General features: G+C 43.7%; 1 long non-coding RNA gene across 1 annotated transcript; it reads left to right on the top strand.

Annotated features, from left to right (window-relative positions):
* On the top strand, positions 1-6,434 carry LOC114487160 (uncharacterized). Its single transcript, XR_003681959.2, has 3 exons — positions 1-520; positions 4,004-4,196; positions 4,418-6,434. It is a non-coding gene; the product is annotated as an uncharacterized lncRNA (long non-coding RNA).
* Positions 6,435-20,488: the final 14,054 nt, after the last annotated feature.

Below are 20,488 nucleotides of genomic sequence, written 5' to 3'. Positions count from 1 at the left end.
TCTTCCCTATCTCCTCTTTCAAAACTAGCTCTCAGAAAAGGTCATAAATTCACTCATGCTAAGGTAGGAATGGCTGAGAAGTATTATTCCCTATCCTCTCCCATAGAACTGTGTGCTGACATCAAATGAATAAATTTCTAATTGTAGAATTTCAGGTATCTGGAGGCTGGGGGAGAAATCCATTAACGCTGGCCCTGGGAAGAAAGTATCACATGGTGGTAACACCATGAACCAAGAAAACAAAAAACAAACAAAAATCAAAACAAAACAAATAAGAAAAAATAGCCAAGATGTTATATTGATTTTTTTTTTTAAATCACTTCATACTTTCAATAATCTTGTGAGGGGAAAAATAGGAACCATAAAGACAGTTCTATTTTAAAAGTCAAAAAGCAGGCACAGGAAGTGAAGTCCCTTCTCCCAGGGTCAGTTGGAAGTTAATGGCTGAGCTAACTGGAGTGGTCAAAAAGAAATCCTCAAGGCCAGATGTCCACACTTGAGGACCATCACCATCAGCCAGGTAAGTTGTCTTCTCCAAGGTAGCTTCCTTGTCTGTGAAATTAACATGATGATAGATAGTACTTATTTCATGAGATTGTTGTTGTGAAGATAAAATGAGGAAATGACTAAATTGCATTTCACACAGTGCTTGCTACTTAGTAAGTGCTCAAATAGTATTAGACATTGTTCTGTTTATTTTTATTATTTGAAGCTGAGTAGGGGCACTTTCTGTGAGAGCAGGTAAGCAAATGATCTGAGTAGGGTTCACTGAGGCTACTGGGGATCCTGGCAGGCTTACAGTGTAAAAGGGGAGAGAGGAGGGAAAGAAAGTAAAAGTGAAGCCGGGGAGAGAAATGAAAAGGGCACATCTGCTGGGCGGGAGGAAAGTGCCACATTTTCAGAGGAGTCTGCTGAAGGCCAGACAGTGGGGTGAGCAGAGGCCTGAAGCCAGGGAGGCAGGGGGAATGCTGTAATAGGTCCAGCCCAGGGAGAGGTTTGAGGGGGTCTTGCTGGGTCAGGACAGAGAGGTCAGATGTAGTCAATACATGAATAGCAAGTGCAGAGAAAGAAGTGGGTCAGAGAGCAGTTGGCAGACAAAGACGTGCACACCCACAGGGCAGCCAAAAGTCAAGGCTCCTGTGAATGCTGATGGCCTCCCATCTCAAGCACCAGCGAGTCACTCAGCTTTGCTCCTAGCTTGGAAGCTTGCTCAGTCTACTCACAGGCACGGCCACAGCAGGAAAGTGTGTGTGTGTGTGTGTGTGTGTGTGTGTGTGTGTGTCTGTCTGTCTGTCTGTCCCAAGCGGGCAACTCTCAGCCAGTGGAGAGTGAAGGTTAATGGATAAATGTCCCAACCTCCCATTCTTCAGAGGGACAATTCTAGGTGGTTTTTATATTGTTCTTCAAAGGGTCTCTAGGGAGATTGTGCCAATTGTCCACAGTGATAACCAGCTCAGTAATGCATCTTTCATTGGCTTTCTCTTCTCCCTTGTATCACTCTCCCCTCTTCCTCATTGTCTTCCTGGAATATCCTCCCAAACAAACTATTGTCACCAAAGTCCTTGTTTCACTTTTGCCTTAGGAGGGACCCAAACCAAGTCACATTATTATCATCTAACACAAATCAAACAAACAAAACAAACACCTCCCCACACCAAACCCTAGCTCAAACAATGTCAAAGAAACATGGTCAAAATGGAAATTAGGAATGTTTTTCTTGAAAGAAAATTTCAAGAATGAATCGAGTCAAGATCATAGCAAAAGCTAAATGTGCTCAGACAGACTAACCAAATGTGGATGAACATGTGAATAGAAGAAAAAAAAACGTATTAGAAGAAAAGGTAAGCAATCTGGAAATACACCCTAGAAAACTTCTCACATAGGACCAACCATACATGAGGTTGTCCCTTGCAGGGCTGTTTGTGCTAATGGGATCTGACGGCTCCAGGGGCTCACTACTGGGGGAAGGGATGAGTAGAGCAATTAGGAACAAGAAATTGCATGTACCACAGCCATGTGGATAGCCTGTAAGACAGTGTTGAAGGAAAGTAGTAAGAAATAGAATAAGGTCTACGGCACAATATCATTTATATAAATATTCCATATATATACTACATATTTTATAAGGAAACATACAAACACTATTACAACTATTAAACACATCAGAAGGATTGTCTAGGGTGGGCACGGGGAATGGGAGTGGAAAATGGGGATAAAAGGGAATTTTAAAAAATGTCTTATATGGACTAATGACAACTATGTGGGGTATGAATTGAAGAGGTGAGGAATATGATGAACTCAACTCTGCACCTGAGGTCCAAAATGAAAAAAAAAAAAGAAAGAAAAGTAAATATAGGAAGACTCTATGTAACCTTAAAGTAGGTGAGGCCTCTTAAACAAGATATAAAATACACAAACCATAAAGTAAAAAATTATAACTTTGACTATATCCACAAGGAGGCATCTATAAGGATTTCAACATAGTATTTCAGTAATAGCTAAAAATTGGAAACGACCTAAAGGTTCATCAAGAGGGAAATGGTTAATAATGGCCTATTCATACCATAGAATACGATTTAGGGGTCAAAAAGCATGAAGCTGGGCTTCCCTGGTGGCGCAGTGGTTGCGCGTCCGCCTGCCGATGCAGGGGAACCGGGTTCGTGCCCCGGTCTGGGAGGGTCCCACATGCCGCGGAGCAGCTGGGCCCGTGAGCCATGGCCGCTGGGCCTGGGCGTCCGGAGCCTGTGCTCCGCAACGGGAGAGGCCGCAGCAGAGGGAGGCCCGCATACCACAAAAAAAAAAAAAAAAAAAAAAAAAATGAAGCTGGTCTGTATGTACTGACAAAGGGCACAAAATGTGGAAGACATTATCAGGGTCATACAGGTCTCTCTTGCCTCACCCTAGTCCTGACCCTGCCAGGATATACTGATAGGTGAAAAAAGCAAGTCAAAGAATAAAAGTACAATACAATACAATTTATACTATAAAATAGAGCATGGCACAAAAACAAATCTAAGTTCTATGCACATGTAAATACTTAGAATGAGGTTTGGACATTTAAAAAATAAATATATGTGTTAAAAAAGGAGGGAGGGAGCATGAATGGGTTGCTACATGATTAGTTTCCCCGTGGCAAGACCTTCCAGAATAGTTTTGAGGTATGAGGCCAGTTTTTCCCAGTGTCACTGGGCTCTTACTCATCTCTCCATGGCCTTATCCCTGGAGAAACTCCCTAAACCTGAGACTGCCCTTTCCTAAGTTATCCAGCAGGGGGAAGAAGCACCATGAGCCAGCTGCCATGGCAAACTGCCCTGTGACCTGGAATTTAGGGCTGGGCCCTGCCTGCTTGAGCAGCAGACATTTGGCTTGGTTCTCCACCATTAAAGGCTGATTATTTTTAAGTTTTCCTGCAGAGTAGCAGATTCGAATATGTAATCTTTGCCATGTGTTTTAAAAATTCTGAACATACATTTGAGTTCAGGGTAAGACCTATTTAAAAAAAAATAGATTTAGTCCAATTATTTTTTTTGTTATGGAAGTAAAATGTATTCATTACAATTCTTTTTTGAAGTATAAAGTGGAAAACTTATAGTTTATCTGGAGAAAATACTTTAATGTATCTCTTTTCTAGACTTTTAAAAACATATATAAACACTTTACCAAAAGGGCCATCATATATACATACCATTTTATAGCTGCTCCTTTTAATTAGATCAATAATATTTCATAGGTATCTTTTAAGCACTCAATATTACATGATATTTACAGGCATGTTATTAACCCAGTTATTTCTATTAAAGAACATCCTGATGCCGAGTGAGAGGGGACAAGATTCCATACTATTGTTTGGGATTGGGGTCTGGCTCTGTTCTGACCAGGAGGGCCTGACAGTTCTAGGAGCAAATCAACAGCAGAGGAAGCCAAGCCCATCTTTGGATCCGCACCTCGAAATGGCATGGAGTTTTGACAGCCAAGAGCTTATGTGTCCTGTGGTCTTTTGTAGGTTTCCCCACACGTGGCTTCCTGGGTGATGAATGTTATTTCCATTTATTGGATAACAGAAGATAATCACAGATCAGCTTCAAAATCTCTCTTGGAAGAATGACCAAGCTGTCTGTCTGCATATTGTGTGGGCTGGCTTACTAGAAAGTGAAGACTTTGGATGGCCAGATTTTAGCTGCTTCTCCCTAGGGAAGGTAATTATCTCATTGTAGAAATCTATAAATGTAGCCCTTGATAATTACATTGTTTGGGGGAGGTTTGATTCAAAAAAGGGTAAAGTAAAGGTATGTTAGATTTAAACTGTCTTTCTTTTTGTCACTATTCTTCCGGTTGTGCTAAATCTAAATCCCAGGAAATTTAACCAGATGAAAAGTAGAGTTTGATTTTTTTTTAATGAGTTTGTTTCTCGTTTCAGAAGGGATTCAAATAAATAATAAGTTGAAGGATTCGCTGACAAATAGGGGAACAAACATACCATTTGAAGAAAATCAACAACCATACAAAACCAACGTCCAAGGAAACTAAGACTAGTTTTGTCACCAACTGTCAAAGAGCAACGAATGCAAGATTTGAGAGAAAATGTGCTATCATTTGCTCAGAGGCATAATGAGGGATTTCCAAACCCAAACATCTTGGCAGACAATGGCTCAGATAATGGCTGAATTGAATAATCAAAACCACTGGAACAATGAGCCACAGATGCAGAAAGGGCCCTGGGTGGTCGGGCTTGTGGTGAGGTAACAGCTTGCCAAGCATCAAGCCCCCCACTGAAGAGTTCTGCACTTATATTCCTTCTTCCTCTGGATTGAGGTCACAGGAGATTATCTGTCCTGGTTTAACCTACCAAGCTTCCAACTACCTCCAAAGTTTTCAATGTCTAGGATGTCTCCAGTCTTGTTCTGTGGCAGGGCAAAGCCTGATTGGAGTCTGGAAAACATATTTTATTACATATGTGTTTGTTTTTGACATAATGGAAGCCAAAGTTTGTTGAAGGTAAATGTCAGTTTCACAGAACAACTAAATATGAATAACCTTATTAAGGAAGTGTCTCATCACAGTATAAAGGCAACAGATGATGCAGAGACTATTACACCAAACGAATGTGCTGTAAAATGCATTTATCTTTGGGAGATGAAAAGCCAATGAATGGAGGGGATCATGAATCTAAATGTTATAGCTAAAAACTATAAAACTCCTGGAGAACAGAGAAGTAAATCTTCATGACTGAGGATTAGGCAATAGTTTGTCAGATATCACATCAAAAGCACAAGTGACAAAAGAAAAAAATAAATAAATTGGATTTCATTAAAATTAAAACCTTTGTGCTTCAAAGAACATCACAAAAGTGAAAAGACAACCCACAGAATGGAAGGAAATATTTGCAAATCATATATCTGATAAGGGACTTGTAGCCAGAATATATAAAAACTCTTTAAAAAAAATTTATTTACTTATTTATTTATTTGGCTGTACCAGGTCTTAGTTGCAGCACACGGGATCTTGGGATCTTCATTGTGGCATGCAGGATCTTTAGTTGAGGCATGTGGGATCTAGTTCCCTGACCAGGGATCGAACCCGGGCCCCCTTCATTGGAGCATGGAGTCTTAGCCACTGGACCACCAGGGAAGTCCCTAAAAATTCTTACAATTCAACAATAAAAAAACAAATAACTCAATTTTTAAAGTAGGCAAAGGAATTAAATAGACATATCCAAAAGCACATGAAAAGATACTCCACATCATTAGCCATCAGGGAAAGGCAAATCAAAACCATAATGAGATACCACTTCATACCACTAGAATGGTTAAAATAATACAGATAGGGCTTCCCTGGTGGCGCAGTGGTTGGGAATCTGCCTGCCGATGCAGGGGACACGAGTTCGAGCCCTGGTCTGGGAAGATCCCACATGCCACGGAGCAACTGGGCCCGTGAGCCACAACTACTGAGCCTGCGCGTCTGGAGCCTGTGCTCCGCAACAAGAGAGGCCGCGATAGTGAGAGGCCCATGCACCGCGATGAAGAGTGGCCCCCGCTTGCCTCAAGTGGAGAAAGCCCTAGCACAGAAACAAAGACCCAACACAGCCAAAAATAAATAAATAAATAAATAAATTATTTTTAAAAATAATAATAAAAATACAGATAATCACAAGTATTGGCAAGGATATGGAGAGACTGGACCCTCATATATTGTTAGAGGGACTGTGAAATGGTACAGCCTCTTTAGAAAACAGGCTAGAAGTTCCTCAAAAAGTTGAACAAAAGGTTACTTTGTGACCCAGCAATTCCACTCCTAGGTATATACCCAAGAGAATTGAAAACATATGTTTACATAAAAACTTGTACGTGAATGTTCATAGTAGCATTATTCAAATAGCCAAAAAGTGGAAACAACTCAAATGTCCACCAACTAATGAATCAATAAATAAAAATGCGTTGTGCCTCTACAGTGGAATATTATTCATCTCTAAAAAGGAATGAACTACTGATAAATATGGTAAATGAATCTTGAAAACATTATGCTTAGTGAGAGAAGCCAGATATAAAAGGCCACGTATTGTATGATTCCATTTATATGACATAGCTAGTCTAGAATAGGCAAATCCATAGAGATAGAAAGTAGATTAGTGGTTGCCAAGGCTTTGTGGGGGCGGGAATGGGAAGGGGATGGGTTTGGGGATTCTTTTCAGGGTTGATGAAAATATTCTGGAATTAGGTAGTGGTGATAGTTGCACAATTCTGTGACTATATTAAAACTGCTGAATTGCACACTTTAAAGGAGTGGATTTTATGGTTATGTGAATTATATCTCAATAAAGCTGTTATAGTAAATACATAAATAAATTAGGAGAGACATAAATAAATGAATGAATAAGTGAATGGAGGTCACTGACAGCCCAATACCCTCTCCCTGATAAGCAGGAGCCCGAGGCCCCGGGTACTGACCTGGGTGGGGTGGCCAGGCTTGGTCCACATATGAGCTGCAAGGGAGGAGTGAGGGGTGAGCAGGAGGAGACACCCATGGGCAGAAGTGTCACCAGTGCCTTTCAAGACAGTCACTTCTCAGTGGGAAGCTCCTGGTAGGTGGCGACCCATGGAAACTGAGGAAACCTGAATTGAGCAAGAGGGCTTGGCAGGAAGGAAGGAGGAGGAGCCAGGGTATTTCCTGAGTTTAAGAGCACAGCCAATTTTATAGTTGCCTGGAACCAGGTGTGAGCAGACAGGGAGAGGTTAAGGGCACCAAGCAGAAACTGTGTGGTTTTTAAGGAGGCTGGCTTGTAGAAGTAGTCATCCACTACCCACAAAGTGATTTGTGACACTCATTTTATTCAGTAAGATTGTGTGCCTACCTGGGACTAATTGTAGGCAATAAAAGGAATGTAAGTGCCAGGAGCTTGCAGCCTGGGAAGAGAGACAGTCAGCCTATAGCACAATAGGTGCCATGGTGAAAGTGAGTTCCACAGTACAGAGAAGGGTCACCAGATTCAGACTAGATGGTCAAGGAGGGCTGCCTGGGGGAGGAGGCGGTTGAGAGGAATCCGTGCCTTTCAGGAGATATTGCTACTTCAGGAAACTGCAGCCTAGGGAAGCTGACAATCCAGGATAGAGGCTTCCTAAGAGCCCATTCCCTGCTCACGAACCAGCCATCTCTTCTGTGCTGAGACCTCCATCATCCGTGAGGAAGGACTCCAACCTGGAGAAGAAGGCTGTGGTCCTGGGTTCTAGCTCTGATCCTGGACCAGCACTGGGCTGCTTTGTCATCTTAGACACCTTAGATATATTCTACCTGTGAACAGTTTCCTCCCCTAAGGAATTAGAACTATGGTCATTCTTCATGGAGGTGATATAATTTAGTTCAGTTCTTTCCTTTTATCCAGTTGAGTCAGGTGTTCATGCATATGAGGAAAAAGTCTAGAGACACCAAATGAAGATCCACTGAGGGGGGGAATGGTGGTGGTGGAGTCAGAGTCCTGCCTTTAGGGTGACATCTGAGTACAGCTGTCTAGACCCAGGCTTCCCTCCCAGTGTCCATGAGTAGCTAGGTGCCGGGTGGCCTGAGGTGGTGATCTCTTTAGTCTTTAGAAAGCTGGGCAGGGCCTGCGGTGGCTAGAGGGGCCCTGTCCCTTTCCCCAGGCTTTATAAATCCTACCTTCCCCACCCCCACCCTTACTGTGTGTCATGATGTAAATAAAAATGGGAAGCATTGATATAGCATCAGTGGCATTGCCAACCCTGGAACTCAAACTATTTCTTACCACAAAGGGCCAGAAATTGACAGGTAAATGACTTTTTTTGCCCTAGTGATACATCTTTGATCATAGAGTTTCTGCTCAGGACGAAAAGGCAGAGAAATATTGTCTCCCGGAAATGAGTGACCCACAGTTAGCATGACCCTGGGGTTAGAGTTCTAAAAACCAGCAGGCCAGAAAGGTTTGGCCAATCAGGCTTGGCTAATAATACTGGGAAATTGGATCAACTGGAGCTTTATGATCTGTATTGACTTTCAGAAGGTAGTGGCCAAGCAGGTAACGATTTGATTCTCTCGGTCATTTGGGTCACTGAATCCTGTTTTACTTGTACCATGTTCCAAAAATGCCTCTGTTAGGAATTGTGTTATGTTCCCCACAAAAATGTATGTTGAAATCTTAACTCCAGCACTTCAGAATCTGACCTTATTTAGAAAGAGGTCATTGCAGATGTGATTAGTTAAGTTGTAATAGCCGAGTAGGAAGGACCCCTAATCCAATATGACTGGTGTCCTTATAAGAGGATGGTCATGTGAAGACAGACACACCGGGAGAAGGCGATATGAAGATGAAGACAGAGATCGGAGAGATGCAGCAGCAAGCCAAGGAGTACCAGGGATTGCCAGAAAACCACGAGAAGCTAGGAAGAGACAAGGAGGGGTTTTCCTGCATGTTTCAGAGGGACTGTGGCTCTTCTGAGACCTTGATTTTGGACTTCTAGACTCTGGAACTGTAAGACAATAAATTTCTGTTGTTTTAAGCCATCAAATTTGTGGTACTTGGTTACAGCAACCCTAGGAAACTAACACAACCTCCCAAGGCTGAGGTTTTATCAGTGTGCACAAAAAACAGTTTGTAGTCTTTATTTGAAGGGCAGAATTTTACCCTTTTATCTCAAGCTTAAGGTCGACACTCAATAGCCTTTCCCTTATCTTTTTTCTTTGTCTTTCCTTTGCCCTCGATAAAGGCGCAGGTGAAGGAGCAGGATCTTCTCTCTCTTCTTTCACCTTATCTCTTCTTTCTTTCTCTTGATATTACTCTTGAGTAAATAGATGGTGACTAGTTCAGGGCTCAGAACTTTCAAAACAGCCAGTACTTCCCAGAGTGAGAACTTGTCCAGGGATCTTCCTCCAAGGTTGTCATCTACTTGTGATGTGAGCCTCATCACAGCTGACATAACACGTCACAAGACATATATACAGCAAACGCTCAGAGTTGAAGATGCAAGTGAAAACAGGAAGCAAGCTGGGCTTTTCATCACTGAGAAAAATATCTCAGTATGTCTGGGAGAATGTCCTGAGCTTCTGCCTCAGTGAGCTGACCCTTATCTCTCAGTTTAAAATATTCCTTTATGGGACTTCCCTGGTGGTCCAGTGGTTAAAGAATCCACATTCCGATGCAGGGGACGTGGGTCCGATCCCTGGTCTGGGAACTAAGATCCCATATGCCGCGGGGTAACTAAGTCCACGTGCCACAACTGTTGAGTGTGCGAGCCTCAACAAGAGAGCCCACATGCTGCAAACTACAGAGCCCACACACTCTGGAGCCCGCGTGCCACAACTAGAGAGAGAAAACCCGCACACCACAACTAGATAGAAATCCAAGCGCTGGAACGAAGAGATCCCGCGTGCCTCAACGAAGATCCCATGTGCTGCAACTAAGACCCGATGCAGGCCCCCCAGCAAAAAAAAAAAAAAAAAGGAAGATAAATAAATTTTAAAAAAAGAATACATATTATTATAAAAAATAAAATATTCCTTTATGATGATAGAAATGGCAAAGATTAAATTCAGTGTTTCATGAAGCAATTTATCTATTAACCACATTTTGGTATATCAGAAGAAGACAACCATCTCTGCAAAGGGTGAAGGGGGATTCACTCATTCATTCATTCATTCAATCATTCATTTATTCACCAGATATGCATGAAATGACAGGCACTTTGACAGGCAGTGGGAAAGCCAAGCTGGAAACACAGTCTCTACCCTTGAGGGGCTCATGGTAGGGAAAGAGATAGAAACAGAACCTGGTGCGATATGGCCTGAATGTAACCAGGACTTTGAGCCACCCTGCTATACCTTGAAGACCTAGCTCAGCATCCATATCACTGTGCTCCAAAGGCCTTCCACAAGCAGGCCAAGGAAGGGCATAAACCACTCATCACCAATAAAACTTCCCGAGCACCCCCTCTTTAAAGCATCTCTGCTCGTTTCCCAAACCGTCTCTCACCTCGTCTCACCCCCAAAGCAGGATCTTAGCTTTTTCCCTCCTCCCTACATGACCCCTCCTCTTGCAACCTGGCTTAGTAAAGCAAGACTTGATCTCAAGTGTCTCAAGATTGCTTCTGTTGCCTTGATTCAGTGTGTCTGGTGCTGCTGGACTGTAAAGTGTAAGGCAGGGGACGTGAGACCAGAGACCAAGCTGGGAGTCAGAGTAACGTGGACTTCATAAGCCAGATCATTTTTATAGTGGCTGCACCTACCCTAGATTTTTGAATCAGAATCCAATAAACTTCTCTCCTGTCTCCCTCCTTCCTGCCCCTTTCTCCCCTATTTGTTGAAAAAAATTGGGCAGTCTGTCCTCACAGTCTGCATATTGCTGATGACACTGCCGTGGTGGTGTCCTTTAACATATTTCATTGTCTCATCATGTTTCCTGGTAGTTAGATTTTGAGGCTTAATCAGATTTAGACTTTTTTGGCTAGACTACTTCTAGTGTTGCCAGGCTTGGCAAATAAAAATACAGGATTCCCAGTTGAATTTGAATTTCAGATAAATAATGAATAATTTTTAGCATATCTCATGGACTATTTGATACCTATTTATACTAAACATTATTTGTTATTTATCTGAAGTTCATCTCTAACTACTTTATAAGAGGCAGTGTGCCCATCTAACAGGAGGCATATAATATCTTCCTGGCTCTGTTTCTGCAGCGTTAGCAGCTGTTGATGATCATGGCCTAGATTGATTATTTCCCTAGAGCTTGTAAAATTGTGATGTTCTAATTCTATTTTTTTTCCTTTGTTTCTTAGATGGAATATGTATATAAAGAGAAACTTTCCCTTACCAACTATTTACCTGGTCATATAGGAAACCAACTATTTACCTGGTCATTTACCTTTCATATAAGAAAGGCAGTTCTTTCATTTACCAGTTTCATTTACTAGTTTTCAGAATAATTGATTCCCTAGCATCCCCCAGAGGTAACCAATGAGTTGTGCTCTTTCCTTTCAAAGCATCATTATGGACTCAGGGATTTTGACACATATGTATCTTGATCCATTGCTATCATTATTTTTTTAGACACTCAAATTGTCCCAGCTTTGGCCAGTGGGAGCCTCCTGAACTTGACTTCTAAGTCCTTGTGCTGCCGTCCCTGAGGTCTTTGTTAGCTTCTTTGCTTTCTGATGTAACAAAATGTTCCAGACTCACCTTACACATTTTTTAGCCCAGATTTGGAATCAGACATTTCTCTTAGAAACCCCTTTAGTGGGAAATGATATCTAGAGATCCAATATTTCTGACTCCCCTATTTAAAATTATAACAACTTCCCATAACAAAAACATATGCTTCCTGGGATCCCCTTACTCTGATTTATTTTGTTCCATACCATCTATCAATCTTCTAACATATCACATCATTTACTTTCTCATATCTACTGCCCACCTCTCACCACTAGATTGTAAACTCCTTGAGGGCAGAGACTTTTGTCTATTTGTTCACTGCCTGTACATATTAGGCACGAATAACTATTTCTTGAATAAAAGAATGACTGAATATCACTGAATTACATGTTAATTCTCACATGAAAATGTGAGAGTGAATTTGGGAGGTACCACTGTGAAGCAGAGGGGTCAGGCAAGAGCCTATTTCAGTTGTTCGGGTGACTGATGATGGTGGCTTTAGACTAGCAAGGGGAAGAAAAAGTGGGGAGCGGAGACTAGGTATATTGTCTTGGAGGTAGAACTGAAAGAACACAGTGATGGCGTGGATGTGGAGGATGAGGGAAAAGGAGGAATGAAAGGTGGCTTCTAGAATCTTGGCCTGAGCAAAAGGATGGATAAAGATGCTAAAGAGGTGAGAGGGGAGAGATGAGGGGGAGAGTTCAAGGATGAAGAGAATCAAGGGCTCCATCTTGGAAATATATGATTTGAGGTGTCTATTAGACAGCCAGGTAGAGATGTAAAGCAGTCAATTGAGTCTGGGCTCAAGGATGGAGGTGTAAGATCAGGAGTCATCAGTATTCGGGTGGTATTTAGAGCTCTGGGACCTGATGAGATCATCTCGAGAGCTTTAGAAAGAGACTAGAAGCTGTTTTAGGACCAATCCCTGAGATGCCCCAACATGGAGCAACCAGAAGGAGGAGGAGCCTCCTAAGGAGACTGAGAAGAGGAGGCTAAAGAAATAGAAGGAAAACCAGGAGAGAGTATCACCATTAAAACCAAGAAAGAAGAGTGCTTCAAGGAGGAGGAAGTGGTCAGCTGTGTCAGATGCTCCTGATGGGTCAAGTTTGATGAGGACAGGGTTAGACGCATTGGGTTTTACAACATAGAAGTTTCTGGTGACCTTGACAAGAGAGGTTTCAGTAGTAGAGTAGGAGCAGGTGAGTGAACAGGAAGTGAAGACTTCAACCATGGAGAACAGATGACCATTTCAGGAAGCTTTGTGGTGAAAGGGAGAAATGGGAGCAGTAGCTAGAGGGAGATGTGGAGTCAAGGAAAGATATATTCAAGATGGGAGATGTTGTATATAATAGTGGAGATGACGCATGCAGCGGGAGATTCTAATGACACAGGACTGCAAAGCAACTGTAGGAGACTGTTCGTGTAAGCCAGTCAATAAATAAGACAGACCTGAGCCCGGACAGGGAAATAGAGCTGACTGAACTTATGAAGCAAGTGAACCTAGAGATCTCCCAATTTCAGACCACAGGCAAATGCCAGGGTGCATAATTTCTCAGAATCCAAACCTCCCTGCTAACAGCCTTTGCCCTCCTCACCATCACCCCAAACAAACACACATACCGAAACATCACACCCTTTCCAAAAGCAGAGAAAGCAGGATGCATATTGGGATCCTGGACAAATGCCCACTGCCCCCAGGATGGCCTGATTTGGGTTCAAAGCCAAGAAAGCACACAGAGTTTCCTTGTCCCCCCACTGGATTTAAGGGAGTTTTTAAAGTGCTATTCTCTGGCTACCCAAGGATTAGCCATGTGTTTCAACAAGTGATTTAAAATCACTACTCGTCTCTTTTGGTTGAACCTCAAACGTTTGAAATGTACACAGCTTGGCAGGCTGGCGAGGGCAGCTGAGCTTCAAGAGGGCATGTCCCGGCCATCTGTTGCCCTGCTTCATACCAGCCTTCTGCCCTTCCCGCTGCTGAGAAGCACTGGGCTTGTCAGGCAAATGCAGGACAAAGACAACTGCAGCCTTGGCTTCAAACAGTTGCTCACACAGTGTCTTGGGTGGAGCTGGGGGGATGGGAAGTTACTGCGTTGTTTTGAAATGCTTTGCCTGGAGGTATGGAGTTTTCCCTCCATCTCAGAGATCCAGAGGGTTTTCCGGACAGGGACAAAGGACATTACCTGTGATTTCCCCTCCATCAGAGCAAACTGTGCTCAGCTACTCTGAGGAGATTCAGGGATGCAATGTGAAGATTTGAATTTCATTTTAAAAGTATTGAAGTATTTCAAAAACTGCTATTATAAAGTGTTTAGTCTATAATAATGTGAATGCATTAAATAGACAATTTTGGCACACCAAGACTTCAATTGTATAAGCTGCATCATCAGGTAAACTAACTTTTTTGAGGGGAGGGCAGTCAATCTTATGATTCTTTTAAAACAGTAGACTTTTAAAATAAAAATTTTAGATTTACAAAGAAATTGAGCAGATAGTACAGAATTCTCATCTTACCCTCCCCAGCTCTCACTTTCCCTTGTTAATAACATTTTACATTGGTATGGTATATTTGTCACAATTGATGAATTGATATTGAGACATTATTATTAAGTATAGTCCATTGTTTATTCAGATTTCCTTAATTTTTACCTAATGGCCTTTTTCTTTTTCAGGATCCCATCTAGGAAACCACGTTACATTAAGGAGTCATGTCTTAGGCTCCTCTAGGCTGTAACAGTTCCTCAGACTTTCCTTGTTTTTCATGATCTTGTGAATACTAGTTAAGTTTTTTATCCTACTTGCAATCCCTCTATTGGTATTAGTCTGATGTTTTTCTCATGAGTAGACTGGGGTTATGGTTTTGGGGGAGGATGCTCACAGAGGTAAAGTACAATTTTCATCATATTGTATCAAAGGTACAAGCTATCAACATGATTTATGACTGGTGATGTTGATCTTGACCACCTGCCTAAAGTAGTGTATCAGATTTCCCCACTGTAGAGTTTTCTTTCTATTTATTTTTTCTTTTTATTCTTTGGCTGTGCCACACGGCTTACATGATCTCAGTTCCCTGACCAGGGATTGAACCAGGCCACGGCAATAAAAGCCCAGAATGCTAACCACCAGGCCATCAGGGAACTCCCTAAAGTTTTGTTTTTAAAAAATTGTATGTAAGTACGGACTCATGGATATTTATTTTATATTTTGGATTATAATTTGATGCTACTTAATTTTGTTCCTCAAATTGTTCCAGCTTTGGCCATTGGGAGCTCTTTCGTTTGACTCTTGTGCCCTGTGACATACCTCCGTCAGTGTGATATTTTTTGAGTAAACTCAGTTTTGTGTGGACTTTGGCACAAGCTCCTCCTGCCGTCTCTGAGCACAGCCTGGCCTTGATAGTGGGTGTGCCTTGCGCCAGCCTGGGCACGTCTGCTTACAAAGTCAGAGCAATGAAGAACTGAGTACTTCCTGCACTGGATCCACAAGGCTCCATAAACCACCAGGCTTGTAACAGTGAATACAGTAGTGATAAAACTGCCTTGTTTGTTTAGTACGTGCTGTAAGTTTTAGTTGTTTATTGCCTGACTTTTATGTTTACAATGAGGATGAAGAGCAGTTGTTGGATATTTTGACAGTTACTCATTCAACTTTGAAACAAAACTTTTCATTTCTCTTTCTAGCTTCTAAAGTGGTTTAATTGAAGACTATTCTAATCTCAAAAGACAAACTGAAAAAACACTGTTAGCAGGAGTTAAGCGCACAGACCCTGGTGCAGGACTGCCTTGATTTAAAACCTTGACCTTGGGCCAATTACTCCACTCCTTGGTACTTCAGTTTTTCATCTGTAAAAGGGGAAATTTAATTTTAACAGACCCACCTCAAAGGTCTGTTAAGTGAGTTAATATATGTTAAAATGATTAGAATAGGGCCTGGCATATGGTGGGCGCTATGTAATGGTGTTTATTGTTATTATTTATAACCATCTGCTATGGTCTGAATGTTTGTTTGCCCCCAAATCTTAATTCCCAAGGTGATGGTATTAGGAGATGGGGCCTTTGGGAGTGATTAGGTCATGAGGGTAAAGCCCTAATGACTGAGATCTGTGCCCTTATAAAAGAGGCCCCACAGATCTCACTAGCTTCTTCTGCCAGCCTGCAGCTCAGAAGAGGGCCCTCACCCAACCATGCTGGCACTCCGATCTTGGACTTCCAGTCTCCAGAGACATTAATTTCTGTTGTCTGTAAGCCACCCAGTCTATGGTGTTTTGTTATAGCAGCCTGAATGGACTAAGACATCATCCACCTGTATGATCAGAATTTTCTCAGAACTGTGTGACCGAAGCAAAATACAAAAACAAGTTGGATGCTTAGACTGACATATGACTGTGAATTGGCCAGGGCTGTGACTCTAAAATGCAACAGGAACTGACTCTGGATGAGTTAAGCAGAAGAGGAATTCATGGGAAGGATGTTCAGTAGCCCACGGAATCTGGGAAGGCGAGAGAGGCGGGCTCACAGCATGAATGAGACCAAGGATGCTGGGGAACAGCCAGGAGCATGGCCAAAATGGTGGCACAGAAGCTATCCAGAGAGTCCTGCCCTGGCCTCAGAACCCTGGTAAGCTTGTGCCACGACCATGGTCAGAGCCTGAGTGATGACCCTGCTGCTGCTGATGCCCTGGGATCTGGACATGGCTGCCACAGCTGATGCCACCCCACTGCAACAAGGTTATCTGAGGGGCTCGCTCTGTGGTCTCTTATTCAGAGTCCAGGGCGCTGCACCTGATTGGCTGAGTCCAGGTCACATGTCTAAGCCCTGCCTATAAAAGAGGCTGGGAAGCAAGTGTCTGGCGTTTTCAGCCTCTGTAGTGAGAGGTGAGCAGTGGGCTCTAACTTCCACTAAGACTTAAGATGGAGTCTTCTACACACCTGGGGAGGGATTCTGAAGCTGAGCAGCCAAAAAGTGACAAATGTCACCCATCACCTGTGCTTTCAATTTTTGTTCCATCATGTTAGCATCATTGATGGACTTTATAATAAGTAAAAGTTTGAAAAACACTCGCCCAGTGCTGTGGTTTCCCTCACATTTTTCAATTCAGAGGTATAGGTGACTAACATCTATGAGTCTTAAGGAAGATGAAAGCTCTGCTGGTGGGTTTGGGTAGAAGCTTTTCATGAAAGATGCAACTCGGCCTTTAAGGATATTGCACTCCTAATTTTTGTAAATGACAGCAGATGCTCTTGTGATTGATAAAATGAAAATTCCTTTAAAAGATATAAAAGTGATTGTTTTTATTATTTTGCATTTTCTTTTGATCAGCGGATACCAAAATGATCACTGCCAACCCGTGGAGTCTTTGAAATTTTTTGCTTTGAAAAAGAAGTCTTTAGATTTGATGGTTGGAAATCCTTAACATTGTCCCAACCTTCCTTTTCTAAGTGGAGACATGGAGGCCCAAGAGATAGAGTGACTTATGTAAGGCCACACAGCTGCTTTAGAGCAGGCTCCAGGCCTCATGCCCTAGTCCTCAGTATTCTCACATTGCCATGCTTCCAGCAGCTAGCCCAGGAGCAGGCCCGACCATCCAACCCCACAGCTGCTGCCTTCCTGAGGCTTGACAGGAGGCCCAAAGCTGCTTTTTTTCTTTTTAATTAATTAATTTATTTATTTATTTTTGGCTGTGTTGGGTCTTCGTTTCCGTGCGAGGGCTTTCTCTAGTTGTGGCAAGCGGGGGCCGCTCTTCATCGCGGTGCGCAGGCCTCTCAACTGTCGCGGCCTCTCTTGCTGCGGAGCACAGGCTCCAGACGCGCAGGCTCAGTAGTTATGGCTCACGGGCCTAGTTGCCCCGCGGCATGTGGGATCCTCCCAGACCAGGGCTCGAACCCGTGTCCCCTGCATTGGCAGGCAGATTCTCAACCACTGCACCACCAGGGAAGCCCCCAAAGCTGCTTTTGAATACGGCCTGTGGCTGCTGCTTCTCCTTTATTCACCCTTACTTTTGGGGTAAGAAATCTTGAATGGCTTTCTCTTTGTCTTCAGCCTCCTTCCTGGAGAGAAGAAGAAAACAATAGAGAACAAGCAGATAAAAGCCTCCATGCTGGTGCTAGGCTTCACCTGCTGGACTCCAACCTTTGCTGGTCTCAACTCTGCCTCTTCTCAGTGTGGCTAACCTGCTGCCCTAATTTGACTTGCTCCAAATCCTAGGAACCAGATTTCCCGGTCCTGCATTCATGCCCCGGCTCCCAGTCATGCAGCTAGGTTAGATCCTGACATCTGCTGAGTGCACTCTGTGATAGAACTGCCCATCTCCCGTCTGGCCAGCCAGATCTGGACCCGGCCACCCCTCAGGAAGCTCCTGAAGGCAAGGCTCATACCCTACCACCTCTCCCCCGCCCCCCGTATCCTCAGCACCCAATAGGGCATGGCCCAGCAAACCCTCATTGAAGGCGTGAAGGCATGTCCTGCTCTGTTTTGGTGCAGCCCACACCTCATCATGACAAACTAGAGCAAAGGGAGGTGGAGGTGCTGAGAGAACAAATAGTGTGAGAGAGTTTCCTTCTACCCTACCTGGGGGTATTTCTAACTTGATTGACACCACTTATTTAAAGCTGCCATAGACAGATTCGGGCTGTGGCCTGCCCAGGCCAGAGCAGGGAGACAACTGGTCTTGGGAATCCAAAGAGAACATCAGAATCAGGCAAAGTAGACTTAGCTAAGCCAGGGAGCAAGACATTCATTCATTCATTTATTCAGTAAATACGTACTGAGTACCATATGTGTCAGGTTCTATGCTGGGCACCCAAAGATTTAATGGTGAATGAGACACACACTCTCTGCCCTCAAGATGCTTAGAGTGAGGAAGACAAAACAGGGGACTGGTCTTTACAATAGATTGTGGAGTGTGCTGAAATAACAATAACTAATATTTATTGAATGTTCACTATGTGCCGGACCCTGCATTAAGCCATTGGCCATGCATTGTTTCATGTAACCCTCACAGGAACCCTATTAGTAGGTACTATTATTATCTCCATCTTACTGATGAGGAAATGGAAACACAGAGAGGTTGAGTGACTTGCCCGAGGTCACACAGCTCAGGTAAGTGGCATACCTAGCATCTCAATCCAGACAGCTTGACTCCAAAGCCTATGCTCCTAGCTCCTCCACTAGAATAGTTCTGCCTCGTTACAATAGTAGATGATGCAGGATACTACTGGAGCACGTAAAGGTACACCGACTGTGTGCCAAGGACATCCAGAAGCATTCAGAGACTGCAACTAGTGTTAACATGACTGGTTCATAGAGAGCGAAGACTGCAGAGAGAATAGGCTGAAGGGTTCAGTAGGCACCAGTTCACAAAGGTCTTTAAAGCCAGGCTTAAGGGATCAAGATTTTATCCAAAGGATGGTGGAGAAATGCGGAAGGATAAGTGGGAGAGTTTCACAATCGGGTGGCACTTCAGAAAGCTCTGTTTTAACTGTACTTTGGAGAAGGAATGGAGTCAAGCAAGACTGGAGTGTGTTCCAGTTGTTCAGTCAAGAGCCGATGGTGGCCTGAAGCATGGATTGGCAGCGGCCCGAGAGAGAAGCAGCCTAAGTCTGCCCACACACCTACTCATGACAAACTAGAGCAAAGGGAAATGGAGGCGCTGAGAGGACAAACTGTGTGAGAGAAATTACTTTGTTGTAGGGAAGTCACCATCGAGCCAGAAGACTGGTGGAGACCAAGACACCTAGGTGAGCCCCAGAGGGTCAAGGGTCAGCACTGGTCCAACGTCAGGCAATTGGCCAAAGGCTAAACAGGCAAGAGGGTGGTAGAAGAAAAAGCCAGCAGAAGGTGGTGGGGACCCAGCAACAGAAATAAGAGGCCAATGAAAGGACTCCAGTCCCTGAATGAAGAAGAGAATTTTCCCCTGGGCAAGTGGGGACAGGGGAGACACTGGGAAAACAGGACCAGGAACCAGGGTCCCTGAGGCTGTCCCAGACTTGCAGTGAGACCAAGGATGTTCACCAGCAAGACAGGGATTCAGAGTTCCTTCTGTGTCCCCCTCTCCCTACCTCTAGCCAGGTGGTTCCTATTTAATCAGGTCTGGCTTCAAAGTTTGTGGGAGGGGCAATGTGGTGAAGGGGAAAGAGCTTTGACATCGGAGAGATTGGGGTTTGACTCTCACCTGGAGCCACTGGTTCTAAGACTCCAGACAAGTTACTTAACCTCTCTGAGCCTCAGCTCACTCACTCATCTGTAACATGAGGAGAACAATATCTACATCGTGGGCTATTGAGTGGGAATAACAGTGCCTACTGCACAGGGCTATTGTGAGGATGTGGGAGTTAACATGTGAATGGCCAGGGCTGCACCGGGTGTATGCTGAGTCAAGTCGTCAACCTTTCTCCTTTATCAGAAGTCATCTACCAGCTGGGCCCTGGGCCAAGGGTTTCAGGTGCTATGTTACTTCCTTCTTAACAAACCGAAGGAAATATCACTCTTCCCGCCTTGTGGGTCAGGGAAAAGTGCTGTCTGTGAAGTGTCTGAGCTTGAGACCTCTCTCTTTGCAAAAAGCGAGACTAGCGCATATTAATGAGCTGTTAAAGACACACTAGCGGTAAACTGAGACCCTCTCTTTGGCATAATCAGAAAAACAAGAAGAGAATTGAGGGCTTCCCTGGTGGCGCAGTGGTTAGGAATCCGCCTGCCAGTTCAGGGGACACGGGTTTGAGCCCTGGTCTGGGAAGATCCCACATGCCGCAGGGCAACTAAGCCTGTGCGCCACAACTACTGAGCCTGCGCTCTAGATCCTGCGAGCCACAACTACTGAGCCCGCGCGCCTAGAGCCCGTG

The sequence above is a fragment of the Physeter macrocephalus genome, chromosome 11 (genome assembly GCF_002837175.3).
Source record: "Physeter macrocephalus isolate SW-GA chromosome 11, ASM283717v5, whole genome shotgun sequence".
Lineage (NCBI taxonomy): Eukaryota > Metazoa > Chordata > Mammalia > Artiodactyla > Physeteridae > Physeter > Physeter macrocephalus.
Note: the sequence above shows the minus strand (reverse complement) of the source record. Positions and strands in the feature narration are given on the sequence as shown.